Source organism: Loxodonta africana, chromosome 24 (genome assembly GCF_030014295.1).
Source record: "Loxodonta africana isolate mLoxAfr1 chromosome 24, mLoxAfr1.hap2, whole genome shotgun sequence".
Taxonomy (NCBI): domain Eukaryota; kingdom Metazoa; phylum Chordata; class Mammalia; order Proboscidea; family Elephantidae; genus Loxodonta; species Loxodonta africana.
The window spans coordinates 33,546,080-33,559,056 of record NC_087365.1 but is presented as its reverse complement, the minus strand read 5'-3'; the positions used below and the strand labels follow the sequence as shown (position 1 = coordinate 33,559,056).

The 12,977-nt window shown below is 39.0% G+C and overlaps 1 protein-coding gene across 1 annotated transcript in view; it reads right to left on the bottom strand.

Moving 5' to 3' along the window:
- The window catches only part of ASIP (agouti signaling protein), a 34,703-nt gene extending 22,225 nt beyond the window's left edge, over window positions 1-12,478 (bottom strand). The window contains exon 1 of the mRNA XM_003411665.3: window positions 11,987-12,478. The gene's annotated coding sequence lies outside the window, so the exon portion shown is untranslated. The remainder of the gene's footprint in view (window positions 1-11,986) is intronic.
- Window positions 12,479-12,977: the final 499 nt, after the last annotated feature.

Sequence of the window (12,977 nt, the reverse complement as noted above, 5' to 3'; positions counted from 1 at the left end):
GATATCCCTGGTTCCACATCCTCTTCTAAAACCAGCCTGAATTTCTGGCAGTTCTCTGTCCATATACTATTGCTGCAGCCGTTTTTTAATGATCTTCAGCAAAATTTTGCTTGCATGTGATATTAATGATATTGTTCTATAATTTCCACATAAGGTTTTCACTGGCTAATGCTTTTCAGAAGTAGGCTGCCGGGTTCTTCTTCCTAGTCTGTCTTAGTCTGGAAGCTCAGCTGAAACCTGTACTCCATGGGTGACCCTGCTGGTATCTGAATACCCAATCTGTAGGTACCCTTTTTACTCTTTTGGTGAAGATTTTGGATGGTCAAAGTGTTTGATTTTGAGGAGCTCCCAGTTATCTAGTTTCTCTTCTGTATTGTTAGTAACGTTTTGTATACTGTTTATGCCATGTATTAGGGCTCCTAATGTCCCTATTTTTTCTTCCAAGATCTTTATCATTTTAGATTTTGTATTTAGGTCTTTGGTCCATTTTGAGTTCATTTTTGTGCATGGTGTGCATTGTATGGGTCTTGTTTTATTTTTTTGCAGATGGATATCCAGTTATGCCAGCACCATTTGTTAAAAAGACTGTCTTTTCCTCATTTAACTGATATGGGGCCTTTGTCAAATATCAGCTGCTCATATGTGGATGGATTTATGTCTGGATTCTCAATTCTGTTCCACTGGTCTACGTACCTGTTGTTGTACCAGTACCAGGCTGTTTTGACTACTGCGGCTGTATAATAGGTTCTAAAATCAGGTAGAGTGAGGCCTCCCACTTTGTTCTTCTTTTTCAGTAATGCTTTACTTATCTGGGACCTCTTTTACTTCCATGGGAAGTTGGTGATTTGTTTCTCCATCTCATTAAAGAATGTCATTGGGATTTGGATCGGAATTGCATTAAATCTATAGAACGCTTTTGGTAGAATAGATATTTTTACAATGTTAAGTCTTCCTATCCATGAGCAAGGTATGTTTTTCCACTTATGTTAGTCACTTTTGTTTTCTTGTAGAAGTGTTTTGTAGTTTTCTTCATATAAGCCTTTTACATCTCTGGTAAGATTTATTCCTAAGTATTTTATCTTCCTGGTGGCTACTGTAAATGGTATTGATTTGGTGATTTCCTTTTTAATGTTCTTTTTGTTGGTGTAGAGGAATCCAACTGATTTTTGTATGTTTATCTTGTATCCTGATACTCTGCTGAACTCTTCTATTAGTTTCAGTAGTTTTCTTGAGGATTCCTTAGGGTTTTCTGTGTATAAGATCATGTCATCTGCAAATAGAGATACTTTTTCTTCTTCCTTGTAATTTGTATTCCCTTTATTTCTTTATCCAACCTAATTGCTCTGGCTAGGACCTCCAGCACAATGTTGAATAAGGGTGGTGATAAAGGAACAGCCCTCATTTTTGAAAGATATTTTTGATGGGTACAGAATTCTGGGTTAATTGTTATTTTCTCCCAGTACTTTGAAGATATTGTCCCACTGTTTTATTATGGTATCTATTGTTGCTATTGAGAAATCACTGGATTATTTTGTTGCTGTTCCTTTGTAGGTTGTGGTAGATTGTTAAAAAAAAAAAAAAAAAAAAAAGATGGCTGCAGATTTTTTGCAGCTCTTTCAGTCAAAAATTGAGTGTGTTTCTCTGCCCCTTGAATCTGAGATTGGTCACATGACTTGCTTTGGTTAACAGAAAATTACCAAATGCAACTCAGCCAAAAGATATTTGTGTGTTGAGGTGTTCCCCCTCTTGCTTCTACTAGGAACTCTTCTGCTACATTATGAAGAAGCCTGGGCTAGCCTACTTGAGGATAATACCACATGGAGCAGAGACAAGCTGATCCCAGCCAAGACCCCTTAGATCAATCAGCCTGACAACTACCAAATATTTGAGAAGGGCCAGTTTCATGGGTGTGTGACCTGTGCAGTTACAAAGGGCCCTGTGCTCAGGAGGGCCCTGGATTTGGTTTAATGCTCTGTTGTCACCATTTAAGAATTTTGAACAAGGAGCCTTACATTTTCATTTTGAACTGGGCCCCACAAATTATGTAGCTGGTCCTATATGTGAATAAGGCCTTCCTAAATTAGTTGGCCCCTGCCAAGTTGTCAACTGATGGCAGAGATCAGCCAAGCTGACCAGAAGAACTGCCCAGGTGACTCATAAAATGATGAGCAAATAAAATAGTCATTGTCTTAAGCTACTAAATTTGATACGTAGGTGATCAGACCTTTCTCTCTTGATGCTTTTAAGAGCATCCCTTTTTCTTTTGTATTCTGTGCTGTCTTAGTCTGGGTTCTCTAGAGGAGCAAAACCAGTGAAGTGTACATACAAATATAGATAGAGAGATTTACTTCAAGGAAATGTCTCACGCAATTGTTGAGGCTGGCAAGTCCCAAATTCATGGGTTAGGTGGTAGGCTAAAGAACTCTTCTGGCTCATGTGGTTGCAAGAGCTTACAAACCCAAAATCTGTAGGTTAGGTGGTAGGCTGGAGATCTTTGCTGGTTCACAGGGTTGTGGGGGCTGGCGAATCCAAAATCTGCATGTCAGGAGGTAGACTGAAGACTTCTGCAGCCTTATGTCCCAAGAACTGGAGGTCAGGTGATGAGAAGAATGCAGGGTCAAGAGAGAGAGTGAACTTTGCCTGAACATCTATTTATATATTGGAGGCAGGCCATGCCCCCAAGGAAACTCCCCTTTCAGCTGGTTGGCTGCTCACATCAGATCACAAATGGAAGTTGATTACATAGTCAAATCACTGAGAATCATAGCCTAGCCAAGTTGACACATAATATTAACTATCACATGAAGTGTCATTACCTAGACACAAATTTCTTTTTATTTACCCTGTTTGGGATTCGCTGGGCTTCTTGAATATCAAGACTGGTGTCTTTCAACCACTCAGGAGAAAATTCTCAGGTACCTCTTCAAATTTTGCCTCTTCCTTATTTTCCCCTTCTGTTAACTTCAGTTCTTATCCAATACAACAATTCCCTCTTCACAGTGTCTGAATTGCTGCTTAAGACTTTCGCTAAGTTTTAAATTTCAATTTTTACATTTTTCATTTCTAGATGTTTTTTTTTTTTCAGTTTCCACAGAGTGACTGGTGGATTCGAACTGCTGACCTTTGTTTAGCAGCTGATCTCTTAATCACTGTGCCACCAGGGCTACAATTATTCATTATAGTCTTTTATTCGCTATTTCTTTTTTCAAGTTTCTCTTCTATTACTTTACATATTTTAAATCAAAACAAACCAGTTACCACAATTGACTCATGGCGACCCAATGTGTGTCAGAGTAGAATGTGTTCCATAGGGTTTTCTATGGCATATTTTTGGAAGTAGATCACCAACCCTTTCATCTAAGGTACCTCTGGGTGGACTCAAACTACCAACATTTTAGCTATTGTAAACATACTAAATATTATTATTTTATATTTGCTGTTAAGTGACATCGAGTTAGTTCTGACTCATAGCAACCCTATGTACAACAGAATGAAACACTGCCCAGTACTGCCTCATTCTCACAACTGTTGCTATACTTGCACCCATTGTTGCAGCCATTGTGTCAACCCATCTTGTTGAAGGTCTTCCTCTTTTTGGCTAACCCTCTACTTTATCAAGCATAATGTCCTTCTTCAGAGACTGGGTAGAGGGTAACATTGTGTATCTAGAAGCTCAGTTTACAGTCAGAATTCATACTACCTGGATGTTCTGAAAAAACACCAAAGAAAAAAAATTAAAGTGATGTTGAGTAAATGGCACCCCCAAGCAACTGTCAAAAGCAAACTCATATCTGGAAAAGCTCACATCAATCCAAACTTGAAACAATCCTTTTAGATAATTTCACAGGAAAATGTGCTGCCCACAGTTAAAATCCCAAAATACAAGGAAATAATGGATCATAATTGAGAAACTTCAGAGACCAGAAATAGTTGTACAAAGTTTCAGGTATCATAATTATCAGATACTAAATAGGAATACACAGAGCCACTGTAACAAAAAGAATTGGTCCATGTTCAACCATTTCAGGAAGTAGCATACGATCAAGAACCAATGATACTGAAGAAAGAAGTCCAAGCTGCACTGAAAGGATTTGTGAAAAACAAGGCTCCAGGAATTGACGGAATAACAACTGAGATGTTTCAACAAACAGATGCAGCACTGGAGGTGCTCACTCATCTATGTCAAGAAATTTGGAAGGCAGCTACCTGGCCAAGCAACTGGAAGAGATTCATATTTGTGCTCATTCCACAAATGTGGAATGGTGATCCAAAAGAATGTGGAAATTATCGAACAATGTCATTAATATTACACACAAGTAAAATTTTGCTCAAGATCATTCAAAAGTGGTTGCAATAGTACACTGACAGGGAACTGCCAGAAATTCAAGCCAGATTCAGAAGAGGACATAGAACAAGGAATATCATTGCTGATGTCAAATGGATCGTGGATGAAACCAGGGAATACCAGAAAGATGTTTACCTGTGTTTTATTGACTATGAAAAGGCATTGAAATTTGTGGGTCATAACAAATTATGGATAGCATTGCAAAGAATGGGCATTCCAGAACACTTAACTGTGCTCACGTGGAACTCGTACATAAACAAAGAGGCACTCGTTAGAAGAGAACAAGGGGATAGTGCGTGGTTTAAAGTCAGGAAAGGTGTATGTCAGGGTTGTATCTTTTCACCATACTTATTCAATCTGTATGCTGAACAAATAATCCAAGAAGCTGGACTATATGAGGAAGAATGCGGCATCAGGATTGGAGGAAGACTCGTTAACAGCCTGCGATATGCAGATAACACAACCTTGTTTGCTGAAAGTGAGGAGGACTTGAAACACAGTATGGATTGCACATCAACAAAAATCTTCACAGCTGGACCAATAAGCATCATCATGATAAATGAAGAAAATATTGAAGTTGTCAAGGATTTAATTTTACTCGGATCCACAATCAACCCTCATGGAAGCAGCAGTCAAGAAAGCAAATGACGTATTGCATTGGGCAAATCTCAGCAAAAGCTCTCTTTAAAGTGTTATAAAAGCAAAGATGTCACTTTAAGGACTAAGGTGCGCCTGACCCAAGCTATGGTATTTTCAGTCACCTCATATACATGCTATCCAAAAGGCTGGCAGTTCATATCCACCTGGCGCTCCTTGGAAACCCTGTGGGGGCAGTTCTACCCTGTCCTATAGGGTTCCTATGAGTTGGAATCAACTCGATGGCAACAGGATTTTTGGTTTACCCAGTGCCAAAGTAAAGTGAGAGAGTTTCCTTGTTATCTTTCCACATGTCAAGGTTTGGTAGGCCCATTGAGGTTCTGGATTAATGCAGGGGTTTTCTATTAGATTTCCATCTTGGGTGGGCTATATGATTTATCTCTTATCTTTATGCCTTGTGCAGACATCAAAGAAGAGGTTCAAATTTTCCAAGGATCAGCAGAAGCCTTCTTGGTGAAACACAGCTTTAGTGCTTACTTACTTTGTTTTTTGGACTCTGTGGATTTTTTATTTTGGTGCCAGTTTAGTGATGGATTTAAATATACCTAAAAAAATACGTATCATACTATATTTTATCTGTTTTAGGCAGGAAGGTTATTTAAGGTATCAATCTGTTATCCTGCAAGAAATGAAAGGCAAGTATTTACATTTTTAACTTGATTAAAAAAAATAGATATTACCAAATTGCTCTACAAAGTGGTTGTACCAATTTAGAATCCCACCACAATGTATGAGAGTTTTTCTATTTCCTTAATCCTTGCCAATACTTGAGTTGGTATGCCAGACTAAATTTTTTACCAATAGGGCTATGTCTTATCATATTTCCAGCACTTAGCACAATGCCTGGCACAGAGTAAAATCAGGGTTAATTTTTGCTTACTGAATAAATCTATAGAGAAATAGTGTTCACTTTCACATAAGAAAGAACTTTATAGTAATTTAAGCTGGCACAAGATAGAATGGGCTATAAAAGGAGGTCGTGAGTTCACTATTACTGAAGGGTTTTAAGCACAAGCTAGATTATCACTTAGAAAGGCAATGGTAGAGGAAGTGTCAACCTTCCAGTAGCAGGTTCAATGCTATACCCTTTAAAGTTTAAATCAACTCTGTATTTTAAAGACTTGAAAGAATGGGACTTATATTTTGATGGAGGTAGTGGTGAAGTGGGGGAATGGTTGAAAGCACAAGTTGTAGGGCAGGCTTAGAGGAGTGGCATGGGCAGGCATTTGTATGTAAGCCAGAGGAAGGGTTGTAAAAATGAGGAAGTAATACTACAGATGATGGAGTAATACCAAAGACACTCTTAGCTTACTTTATCATTTGGATGGCATCCAGCTCCAAATTGGAGCACCACAAAGACAGAGTTCTCCTTAGTGTTTTGACTAATTTGGTAGCATGGTCTTTATGTGGAATAGCAGTGAGTCATAAGCTTTTGCTCCCTCACGAGTCAAGGCCCTGGAGGCTAAGAAAGGAGAGGCTAGCTTTAACCCTAAGCCAACCTCGGGAAAAATAGAACAAATGAAATTGCCACAGCCTAATTAGAAAATGCACACGTGTCTGTCAGTTTGTCACTCCGTGCTAGGTTGCATGTTGCTGTGATGCTAGAAGTTATACTACTGGTATTTCAAATACCAGCAGGGTCACCCTTGGTGGACAGGTTTCAGCAGGACTTCCAGACTAAGACAGACTGAGAAGAAGGACCTGGTGGTCTACTTCTGAAAAAACTGGCCAGTGAAAACATTATGAATAGCAGTGGAACATTGTCTCATACAGGGCCAGAAGATGAGCCCCTTGGATGGAAGGCACTCATAATAAGACTGGGGAATAGCTGCTTCCTCAAAGTAGATTTGACCTTAATGACATGGATGGAGTCAAGCTTTCAAGACCTTCTTTTGCTGATGTGGCACGACTCAAAATGAGAAGAAACAGCTGCAAACATCCATCAATAATCACTACATGGAATGTAAGAAGTATGAATCTAAGAAAATTGGAAGTCATCAAAAATGAAATGGACCACATAAAATCGATATACTAGGCATTAATGGGCTGAAATGGACTGGTATTGGCTATTTTGAATCAGACAATCATATGGTCTGCAATGCTAGGAATGACAAAATGAAGAAAACTGGCATTGCATTCGTAGTCAAAAAGAACATTTCAAGTTCTATCCTGAAGTACAACACTGTCAGTGATAGGAGAATATTCATATACCTACAAGGAAGACCAGTTAATAGACTATTATTCAAGTATACAAACCAACCACTAATGCCAAAGATGAGGAAACCAAAGATTTTTACCAACTTCTACAGTCTGAAATTGATCAAACATGCAATCAAGATGCATTGATAATTACTAGTGATCGGAATGTGAAAGTTGGAAACAAAGAAGAAGGATTGGTAATTGGAAAATATGGTCTTGGTGATAGAAATGATGCTGGAGTTGCATGATAGACTTTTGCAAGACCAACAACTTATTCATTGCAAATACCATTTTTCAACAACATAAATGGTGACTATACACCTGGACCTCACCAGATGGAATTCATAGGAAACAAAATGGCTACATCTATGGAAAGAGATGATGGAGAAGCTCAATATCATCAGTCAGAATAAAGCCAAGGGTCGACTGTGGAACACAGCCTCAATTGCTCATATGCAAATTAAACTGAAGCTGAAGAAAATCAAAACAAGTCCAGGAGAGCCAAAATACGACCTTGAGTATATCCCACCTGAACTTAGAGACCATCTCAAGAGTAGATTTGACCCATTGAATACTAATGACCGAAGACCAGACGAGTTGTGGGATGACATCAAAGACATCATACACAAAGAAAGCAAACGGTCACTAAAAAGACAGAAAAGACCAAAATGGATGTCAGAAGAGACTCTGAAACTTGCTCTTGAACATCGAGTATTTGAAGCAAATGGAAGAAATGATGAAGTAAAAGAGCTGAACAGAAGGTTTCCAAGGGTGGCTTGAGAAGACAGAGTAAAGTATTATAATGAAATGTGCAAAGATGTGGAGTTAGAAAACCAAAAGAGAAGAACACACTTGGCATTTTTCAAGCTGAAAGAACTGAAGAAAAAATTCAAGCCTCGAGTTGCAATATTAAAGGATTCTATGGGGGAAATATTGAATGACACGAGAAGCATCAAAGGAAGATGGAAGAAATACACACAGTCACTGTACAAAGAAGAATTGGACCATGTTCAACCATTTCAGGAAGTAGCCTATGATTAAGAACCCATGGTACTGAAGGAAGAAGTCCAAGCTGCACTGAAGGCGTTGGTGAAAAACAAGGCTCCAGGAATTTATGGAATACCAATTCAGATGTTTTGACAAACAGATGCAGCACTGGAGGTTCTCACCCATCTATGTCAAGACATTTGAAGACAGCTTCCAGGCCAACTGACAGGAAGAAAACCCTATTTTGCCCATTCCAAAGAAAGATGATCCAACAAAATGTAGAAACTATTGAACAATGTCATTGAGTAAACTTTTGCTGAAGATCATTGAAAAGTGGTTGTAGCAGTACATCAACAGGGAACTGCCAGAAGTTCAAGCTGGATTCAGAAGAGAATGTGGAAGGAGGGATATCATTGCTGATGTCAGATGGATCTTGGCTGAACACAGAGAATCCAGGAAGATGTTTACTTGTGTTTTATTGACTATGCAAAGGTATTCAACTGTGTGGATCATAACAAATTATGAATAACATTGTGAAGAATGGGAATTCCAGAACACTTAATTGTGCTCATGAGGAACCTGTACACAGACCAAGAGTCAGTCGATTGAACAAAACCAGGGAATACTGTGTGCTTTAAAGTCAGGAAAAGTATCAGGGTTGTATCCTTTCACCATATTTATTCAATCTGTATGCTGAGCAAATAATCCGAGAAGCTGGACTATATAAAGAAGAATGGGGCATCAAGATTGGAGGAAAACTCATTAACAACCTGCATTATGCAGATGACACAACCTTGCTTGCTGAAAGTGAAGAGGATTTGAAGCACTTAATGACGAAGATCAAAGACTACAGCCTTCAGTACGGATTACATCCTAACATAAAAAAACAAAAATCCTCACAAATGGACCAATAAGCAACATCCTGATAAAGGAAGAAAAGATTGAAGTTGTCAAGGATTTCATTTTACTTGACTCCACAATCAATGCCCATGGAAACAGCAGTCAAGAAATCAAACAATGTATTGCAGTAGGCAAATCTGCTGGAAAAGATCTCTTTAAAGTATTAAAAAGCAAAGATGTCACTTTGAGGACTATGGTGTGTCTGACCCAAGCTATGGTATTTTCAATTATCTCATATGCATGCAAAAGCTGGACGATGCATAAGAAGACCAAAGAAGAATTGACACCTCTGAATTATGGCATTGGCAACGAATATTGAATATATTATGGACTGCCAGAAGAATGAACGAATCTATCTTGGAAGAAGTACAGCCAGAACACTCCTCAGACACAACAATGATGAGACTTAGTCTCATGTACTTCGAACGTGTTATCAGGAGGGACCAGTCCCTGGAGAAGGACATCATGCTTGGTGAAGTAGAGGGTCAGCAAAAAAGAGGAAGACCCTCAAAGAGGTGGACTGGTGCAGTGGGTACAACAATGGGCTCAAGCATAACAATGATTGTGAGGATGGTGCAGGGCTGGGCAGTGTTTCATTCTGTTGAACTTGGGTTGCTATGAGTCTGAACAGACTCTACAGCACCTAACAACAACAATTAGAAAATGTTACATGTAAACATTTTGGTAATTCAATACTACTATGTGCCAGTCATTATGATATCCCCCTACTGCTGTCCAGTAGATTCTGACTCATAGTGACCCTATAGGACAGGGTAGGACTGCCACATAGGATTTCCAAGGCTGTAAACCTTTATAGAAGCAGACTGCCACATCTTTCTCCCGAAGAGTGGCTGGTGGGTTCGAACTGCTGACCTTTCAGTTAGCAGTTAACCACTGCACCACCAAGGCTCCTTAGTCATTACCGTCAGTACTGAAGATACAGAGGTGGAGATATCACATTTTCTATATTAAAAATGTTCGTAATACAATAAGGACCTAAAGTAAATCCAGATAGGCCAGGATGAGGCAAACACATGACATTATGCTTTGAAACCTGCTACTCCCAAAGTTTTATCAGCTTGCATGGGTTTGAACTTGCTAAACCTGTGTTCATGATGTAAAATTCCAGATATACCAAAATAAAGTACAAGTGCGCTGGAACTAGAAGTTACAATTTTAAATACCCAATAAAGTAGTATTTCTTCAGTTTGAGCCTTCTATACCTGCATTAGAATGATGGGGGATGGGAGGTGCTTGTAGAAAATGCAGTTTCCAGGACCCCATTCCTGATCTACCAAATCAGCATCTCAGAGGGTGGGGCTTGTAATTTTCAGCTGAAGCAAGCATCTCAAGTAACTCCAATTCACTGCAAAGTTTAAGACTCCCTGCAATGTAGTGAGAAAATCCATTCACTCCCCTTCATCCAGAGAGTATCCTCTTGACCTCCAGCACCTTGGCATTTATTTAAAAATAGTAGCCATGGAAGAGGCTGTTTCTCCTGACACCAGGAGCTCTTATGGCACTTAATTCTAATAGGAATGCCTCCCAAGAATGGTTACACCCTCCTGGAACAACCAAGCACCATTTTGTCACACGTGTTACGGAGCCAATAAATTCTCATTCAGAACTTTCATTTTCTACCTTGGCACACATTTGCTGTTTCTCTTTCAGCGTTTATAGATTTCAGACCCTACTCTGCCCCGACCCTGGTCAACGCCTTTCATCAATCCTCAATAGTTTTGGAGGAAGAAGACCTTCACCAAAACTTCTGTGGTTAATGTTACTCAAGGAAATAACATGTGGGGAAGTACTTAGCACTATGCCAGGTATTAGTAGGTGCTCAATAAATATTTGTTGAATGGAAAAATGAGAAAGAAATGCAAAACAATATCAAAACTTCAATTCATTTACTAAAAATTATACTCAAGGCCAAAGATCTTATTTAAATTATTAATAATGAGAATATCAGTTTAGACATAAACATAATTCACAAATCTGTTCTTTTTTTCACTGAGAATATATGCTCGTTATCATACCACCTCTTGCCATAAAATGTATATATGTGTGTATACACACACCAACAAGACTAATGGGTGACAGCAAATCTTAACCTGAGGTTATATTCTAAAGGCAGTATATACAGTGAAAAGTGTATATAGTCAAAATAGCCCTTTAAATCCCTTAAAAAGATGCCACGTTGGATAACTACTTTCTCTCAATAAGTTTCATACAGTTTTTTCTCCAGTTTTGGAACATATTGCTATTACTTCAGTTGAGCACCAGATCAAGCAGTTGGCTTGCATTTAGGGGCCATGATGTAAAGAAAGGAAATTCTTTAATCATCAGACTCACAACTCAGGAAGAAGTTCATACTCTGAGAGGCATCCAAGAATTCAGACATTCTAAGGAAACAGCATTTCACACTCACAATAAGGTTATTGAGTAGAACAACAGAGGAATCCCCAGCACTATATAAATCCTTCCTCTTTCTTTTTTCCTTCCTTTTTGCTGAGCAATATGATTGGTTTTATAGCATGAAGCATTAAGAATGAGTTGTAGATGAGACATCTACATTTTAACTGCCTCTTTGATGATACACAGTCTTAGTCCAAGGACATAGGTCTTGAGGGAGACCATTTCTGACATTGGGACAGGAAACGAATTGAAGGAATTTTTAGATAAGGTTGGCTTTCTCCACAAAGCAATCGTCTAATGTGGTTTGATGTGAGCCTGGATCAGACTGCAAGTTAAGGCCTGAGTCAGGGCTGAGACACAGGTCTCTCAGTGTTAAATTTGTGTTAAAACTCAGCAGTCGTTCTTCTTTTCCTCTCAGAGGATCCCAATCTTAACCCAGCTTCCCATCTCTTAATCTATATCCTTCCCCCCAACACTCCTCACCTTTAGTTGTTATATGAACTCCAGATGCACCGCAGAGATCTCGGTCTGATTATATATCGGAAACGATGGGAGAAGGCTTGGGGGACTTGCCTTGGGGCCTTCAGAATCTGGGGTTGTAGAGAGTTTAGGCTGAATCTGAGAGCAAGAGAAAGATCCCATTTCCAATCATGAAAGAAAATCTTTAGGGAAAGGGTTCACGTCGTCGCAGGGACAACTGGAATGAGGGGCCAATTATCTGAGGCATAGACCATCTGACAGTGTTCTACCACAACCATTTTCTTGTGTTTACAGAACTAGCTCATAAATTGTTGAAATATTCAGTGTTGCTTAATGAATAGTAATAACAAATACTGCCACTGGCATTTGTGGATATTCTGAACTTGTGAACTTCTCAGAGATGCCAGAGAGCACTGTGGTCCAATGCTATTATTTATTACTTCGAATTCCTATAGTTCCAAGTTAGGACAGAATTAGCCTTAAGTAGTTTTTGCCTGGTTGTTAGCTGCTTTTTTTTTTTTTTTTGCCCCAAGACTGGTTAGGGCTTTCTGGTATACACTCTCACAGCAACCTGTACTTTTTTTTCTTAGAGTCAATATAATTATAATCATTTGTGTGATTTGTTCAGTGGCTGTATTACTGTTCTAGAACGTAAGCTCCATGAGGGGAGGAATTTAAATGCCTTTCACCACTGAAACTCCAAGTCCTAGTGCAGGGCCCCAAAGATGCTCAATTAATGACCAATAAAAGAGAAATGAATACATGATCTGGGAATTGTAGACTATAAGAACTGAGAGCAATTTTGGGGGCTGGTTTAGTCCAACCCCGTTAGTTTATAGAATAGAAAACTGAGTTTCAGAGAAATGAATGAATATGCCCATTGTCACATATTTTCTTGTGGAAGAGTCAAGACTTCAACTGGGCCTCTTAATTTCCTTTTCTCTCTACCTTATTGTCACCACACACCAGTTGCTGTTGAGTCAATTCTGACTCA